The sequence below is a fragment of the Schistocerca nitens genome, chromosome 1 (genome assembly GCF_023898315.1).
Source record: "Schistocerca nitens isolate TAMUIC-IGC-003100 chromosome 1, iqSchNite1.1, whole genome shotgun sequence".
Classification (NCBI taxonomy): Eukaryota; Metazoa; Arthropoda; class Insecta; order Orthoptera; family Acrididae; genus Schistocerca; species Schistocerca nitens.
Genome location: NC_064614.1, coordinates 76,938,596 through 76,945,529, shown reverse-complemented (window position 1 = coordinate 76,945,529; position 6,934 = coordinate 76,938,596). Strand labels below are relative to the sequence as shown.

Sequence of the window (6,934 nt, the reverse complement as noted above, 5' to 3'; positions counted from 1 at the left end):
GTCAGACACGCGCGCGGTGCATGTAGTATTGGCATGCGTACTGTCTGTGTGTACAATTGGGAAGGCGCGATATCTATCTGAGTGTGAACGAGGGCGGATTGTAATGGTCCGGGAGCTCGCTATGATCATTTCTGAAGCTGCGAGACTCGTCGGGTGTTAGAGGACTGCTCTGTTGAGTGTCTACAACAAGTGGCGAAACTAAGGTGAAATCTCATCTAGAAGTTATTGGGTTAAGAAGCCACCCCTCATTACAGAAGTCGTACGTCGTAGGCTGGGCAGATTGGTAAAACAGGAAAAGCGACGAACTGTGGCGGAACTAACGTCAGACTTTAATCCAGAATGCGAAACATCCCCCAGGCTGTGGCTAAGCCATGTCTCCGCAATATCTTTTCTTTCAGGAGCGCTAGTTCTGCAAGTTTCGCAGGAGAGCTTCTGTAAAGTTTGGAAGGTAGGAGGCGAGGTACTGGCGGAAGTGAAGCTGTGAGGACGGGGCGTGAGTTGTGCTCGGGTAGCTCAGTTGGTAGAGCGCTTGCCCGCGAAAGGCAAAGGTCCCGAGTTCGAGTCTCGGTCCGGCACACAGTTTTAATCTGCCAGGAAGTTTCATGTCAGACTTTAATAATAGGCAGAGTACAAGTGTGTCTGACCATAGAGTACACCGAACACTACTTATGATAAGCAGCCGCAGCCGATGACCCATGCATGAATGGCAGTTAACACCACGACATCTGCAACTACGACTCAAAAGAGCACGTGACCATCGACACTGCACGTTGGTACACCTGACGGTGGCTCCATTATGCTCTGGGGAGCATTCACTTCGGCATCCATGTCTCCAGTGGAGCTCGTGAAAAGTACCACGACGGCCAAGGAGTATGGTAAACTGATTGCAGACCAAGTACACCCCTCCATGAGGATCACATTTTCCGACGTCTGTGGCATGTTTCAAAAAGATAATGCGCCGCATCACAAGACTAGGAATGTGGTGGAGTGGTTCGAGGAACACAGTTATAATTGATGTGCTCCCCTCCCCCCTCCTCCAGATCCGAACTTGATCGAACAGACCTAGGTGTGATTGAACGTGGCGTCAGAGCTTTTCCTTGTCTCCCCGGAATATACGGGCGTTAGATGAATTATGTGTGCGGATGTAGTGCCAGTTCCATCCAGTGACTTGCAACAATATACAGCGGAAAAGCCAAGCTCCGCGTTCTGGTTCAGACGCGCCAACCGGGACGTACCGACGGCTGTGTCATCCTCTGCCAATGACATCACTCGGATGCGGTATGGAAGGGCAGAGAGTCAGCCGTTATCGGCTACGTTTCACTCAAGCAGTTCTTCCATTGGCACCGCGAGAGTGAGTCTACTCCGTTTTGGTCCTCCCACCAAGGGAAATTCTTGGGAGCTTCCGGAATGGAACGTGGGTCTTCTGTATAGTAGCGATGACCACTGCGCTACATGCGTAAACACCGATGTTCAGTGTGATCCAAAATTGGCACACTGGGACACCACAACGCATATTTTTTAATTTGTGGTAAGGTTCTATGGCATCAAACTGCTGAGGTCATCGGTCCCTAGGCTTACACACTAGTTAACGTAAACTAACTTACGCTAAGGACAACACACTAACCCATGCCATCCGAATGATGTCATTGACAGTGGATGACGCAGCGGTCGGTACGTCCCGGTTGGCGCGTCTGAACCAGAACGCGGAACTTGGCTTTTCCGCTGTATATTGGTGCTAGATATTACAGCGTCGACAGTCTTGTTGACCGCAGTACAAAGTAGTTATGGATCTACCGCCTGAACCGTGACAAGGCGCCTCAGCCCGCACGGCTACCCCGCGTGGCACAACGCAATTCCTTGCACACTAACAGCAATAAAAATCTCCAACAAAACTTTTTCAGAAGGAAATGGACGACGAGGAATGACGGTTTGGCAGTACTGTAACCATACGAACGACAGCTCTACCTATTCAACAAAGCTGTGCTGTCTGGGTGCAGTACTTTCCAAGTAAAATACTGCAAATTAACATTACTGTTGGGAATGCAGGAGGACGGCGTAGTTTATCTTCAATCAAAAATATTCCCAATACTTAGTAATAAAATGGTGTCCATCAAATATGAAGAAAGATTCAACTTATATGATGCTTCTTCTTGTGAATGGTCCAGCACGATAGAAGTTTGAAATCATAACAAGTCCTCTAAAGTGCTACAGTACTGTCAATGTGACTCTCATTGATGTCTACGTAGAGTCCAGGGCTTTCCCATAATGCTTACGGAGCCTAAGTCTCGAAGAGGGCGGACGAACACTCCAGCTTGCAGACTCAGCTGTAACTAGACAGTGGAATGAGCGTACGGCATTGTGGGACGGGAGTCTCCCACTCGTGGAAGTTCGGCCACCGAGGGCAAGTATTTATCGCATTCGACGCCACATTGGGCGACTTGCGCGTCTTAGATGGGGATGAAATGATGATGAGGACAATACAAGACCCAGTCCCTGAGCGGAGAAAATCTCCTGCCCCAGCCGGGAATCGAACCCGGGCCCCTTGGTGTGGTATTCCGCCGCGCTGACCACTCAGCAAACGGGGGCGGATGGCCGCAACTAGGGACTGTACACGACTCGGTACACTGAAGAGAGTTGTCCGCCGTGGCTCAGTGATCCGATATTTAACGAGCCATCGACCCACACACGTGATGTCCGTGGGTTGGCAGGTGTAGCCCTTGGCGGACCTATGTATATTTCGTACTAACAACTCATGCAAGTGCTGCGCTACGAGTGTTTTGAGCGCGGCTGATTAACTGTGGTGCGGTACTCCCTGGAGTTGTGAGTACCGTCAGCACAATCACCATCCGCTGGAGGTGCGATACGATTGGTAGACATTAACGTAAAACATTACTATTACAAAATTTCCCAATATTATCAAAGTTAAACACTACCAACCTGACCAGTATACTTATAAAAGCAGTTTCGCCAGGAAATCACGTAGCAGTCATCAGTGTTGGCAAAATGCATCCACATCTAAGCTTTCTCAGAACTGCCATAGTGATAAAAAATTTTCAACGCAACGAAGTTGTACGACTTTCTTGAGAAATGCGCACGTCCTGACGGAATGGAAGCTAAATAGCTTCATGTCAATTTGCCCGAGGTGTGGAAAAACACTTACAATAACCAGTTTACATTAGATATTCTACATCTACATTTACATTTATACTCCGCAAGCCACCCAACGGTGTGTGGCGGAGGGCACTTTACGTGCCACTGTCATTACCTCCCTTTTCTGTTCCAGTCGCGTATGGTTCGCGAGAAGAAAGACTGTCTGAAAGCCTCCGTGCGCGCTCGAATCTCTCTAATTTTACATTCGTGATCTCCTCGGGAGGTATAAGTAGGGGGAAGCAATATATTCGATACCTCATCCAGAAACGCACCCTCTCGAAACCTGGACAGCAAGCTACACCGCGATGCAGAGCGCCTCTCTTGCAGAGTCTGCCACTTGAGTTTGTTAAACAACTCCGTAACGCTATCACGGTTACCAAATAACCCTGTGACGAAACGCGCCGCTCTTCTTTGGATCTTCTCTATCTCCTCCGTCAAGCCGATCTGGTACGGATCCCACACTGTTGAGCAATACTCAAGTATAGGTCGAACGAGTGTTTTGTAAGCCACCTCCTTTGTTGATGGACTACATTTTCTAAGGACTCTCCCAATGAATCTCAACCTGGTACCCGCCTTACCAACAATTAATTTTACGTGATCATTCCACTTCAAATCGTTCCGTACGCATACTACCAGGTATTTTACAGAAGTAACTGCTACCAGTGTTTGTTCCGCTATCATATAATCAGACAATAAAGGGTCCTTCTTCGTATTTATTCCCAATACATTACATTTGTCTGTGTGAAGGGCCAGTTGCCACTCCCTGCACCAAGTGCCTATCCGCTGCACATCTTCCTGCATTTTGCTACAATTTTCTAATGCTGCAACTTCTCTGTATACTACAGCATCATCCGCGAAAAGCCGCATGGAACTTCCGACACTATCTACTAGGTCATTTATATATATTGCGAAAAGCAATGGTCCCATAACACTCCCCTGTGGCACACCAGAGGTTGCTTTAACGTCTGTAGACGTCTCTCCATTGATAACAACAAGCTGTGTTCTGTTTGCTAAATACTCTTCAATCCAGCCACAAAGCTGGTCTGATATTCCGTAGGCTCTTACTTTGTTTATCAGGCGACAGTGCGGAGGTGTATCGAACGCCTTCCGGAAGTCAAGCAAAATAGCATCTACCTGGGAGCCTGTATCTAATATTTTCTGGGTCTCATGAACAAATAAAGCGAGTTGGGTCTCACACGATCGCTGTTTCCGGAATCGATGTTGATTCCTACAGAGTAGATTCTAGGTTTCCAAAAACGACATGATACTCGAGCAAAAAACATGTTCTAAAATTCTACAACAGATCGACATCAGAGATATAGGTCTATAGTTTTGCGCATCTGCTCGACGATTATTCTTGAAGACTGGGACTATCTGTGCTCTTTTCCAATCATTTGGAACCTTCCGTTCCTCTAGAGACTTTCGGTACACGGCTGTCAGAAGGGGGCAAGTTCTTTCGCGTACTCTGTGTAGAAACGAATTGGTATCCCGTCAGGTCCAGTGGACTTTCCTCTGTTGAGTGATTCCAGTTGCTTTTCTATTCCTTAGACACTTATTTCGATGTCAGCCATTTTTTCGATTGTGCGAGGATTTAGAGAAGGAACTGCAGTGCGGTCTTCCTCTGTGAAACAGCTTTGGAAAAAGGTGTTTAGTATTTCAGCTTTACGCATGTCATCCTCTGTTTCAATGTCATCATCATCCCGGAGTGTCTGGATATGCAGAATCGTATAAAGTCCTCAATTAAACGACTCAATGTGCGTAAGGCTACACTCAACACATCATGCACATTCGCCCAGTTGTATCAAGTGTAATAAAATGAATACACTTACGCAACAATTGAAATGTCACCTCGTACGAGGAATCTGTGAAGGGACTAAACAAAACTTTGCATCACTACCGAGGACACAGCACAGTATACCAAGGTACAAGGAGTTGTAACACCAGACTAAAGACGATGCAGTGGCTTGAAAAACAGTATGAGAACTTGTATATTGGACCAGTTTCTCCACCACGTGTTAATTGAGTTCAACGGTATTTAGCTGTAGACTAACAACATTACAGTGTGAACCGCAGAAAGGAAAAGAAAATAATCAATTTTTTTTCACAAACAGCACAAGAGCATGGTGTCCCTGCTTCTTAATAACAATACATTATTGAGCTCTGCACTTTTGGTTTAGATTTATATTTTATTTATGTTACTTGTTTTTTTTTTAAATCAACTTAAGTACTCAAAACAGGATAAAGACAGTAAAAAGAAAAAGCTTCTACAATAAAAGGACATGAATAATATATTATCATTTTTCTATTTCGCCTTAATAAACTAAAATGATAGTTCCTATAGAACCCGCATCTCGTGGTCGTGCGGTAGCGTTCTCGCTTCCCACGCCCGGGTTCCCGGGTTCGATTCCCGGCGGGGTCAGGTATTTTCTCTGCCTCGTGATGGCTGGGTGTTGTGTGATGTCCTTAGGTTAGTTAGGTTTAAGTAGTTCTAAGTTCTAGGGGACTGATGACCATAATTGTTAAGTCCCATAGTGCTCAGAGCCATAGTTCCTATAGATGGCTCAATGATTGTATGTAGACCGAAGGTCACATTACTTTGCGTTGATAAAGAAACATAAATTGCATTTTTAGACCAAAAGATACATAAAGGATATCAGCAGAAGGAGAAATTACTTTACAGTTGGAGAATGAAGTAATATTCGTGTTCAAAAATGACTTTATTATATTGTTAAATCTGTTCGGTTCCACGAAACGAAACATTTTCCTTGTTCAATTTACAATTGAGAAGAAATTTGTTTTAAATAAGAAAAAAGGAAGATAGTAGCCACATCAAACGAATTGCAGTCGCAGGGGAAGTTCTGTGTTAGAGTACTTGAATTTGGGATTTTAATTCCGGGTCTAGGTGTAAATTTTATTTTATTAATTTTCTAATCCTAGACTGGATGATATGGACTCTGGCTTCATAATCGTATTACAGCAATTATCAGCAGTTCTTACTCGAAACACGCCCAGTTATATGATACCAACACAGAAGTGAAAGTAAACTGCTATTATTATTTCCTTTCTTAGGACGTATTTCTCCCTTAAATTTTTACTGTATTCTATTCGACAAACTACACCTTTCCATGTTTTATGATTCATTATCAGCAGTACTTCCCTTTAAGTCATGAACAATAGAAACGGTCGTAGATTTCTTTTAGTATTGAATTATTATAAGATAATCTGACGAGTATGAAATTTTCACCCTGCAGCGGTGTGTGCGCTGATATGAGGTTCCTGGCAGATTAAAACTGCGTGCTAGAGCGAGACCCGAACTCCAGACCTTTGCATCTCGATGGCAAGTGCTCTACCGAGGTTTATTATCTCCCGACGTTTGTTACCTAACTAAGTTTAATCTCCATAAAAATGAAACAAAAATCAAATACACCCATACTTGGCACCGCACTTCTACCGTGCCATAATAAACCTACCTCTTAGGCGCTACCCCTAATTATTCCCAGAAATTCTTCCACGGCGATAGGATTCTAGAATTTTTTTAATATTTTTATTTTTATTTATTCATTCATTTATTTATTTACTGTTTTTATTACATAACTATATTTAGTTAATGTGTACAAATGGTAGTCCTGTAAAACACAATGTTGCAGAAATAGGTTATTCGAAGGGTAGACAAAAATAACTTTGTATAGTACTTTCACTACTTCTGCGAAAAGAATCTCTCTTCAAGAGTTAGTACAACTGCAGTTTTCTTGTCCACTGCTATTGGCATTTTCTATCTCGAACA

The 6,934-nt window shown here is 44.2% G+C and overlaps 1 non-coding gene across 1 annotated transcript; it reads left to right on the top strand.

Annotated features, from left to right (window-relative positions):
* The first annotated feature begins 501 nt into the window (after positions 1–501).
* On the top strand, positions 502–576 carry Trnas-cga (transfer RNA serine (anticodon CGA)). The gene has a single exon. It is a non-coding gene; the product is annotated as a tRNA-Ser (tRNA).
* Positions 577–6,934: the final 6,358 nt, after the last annotated feature.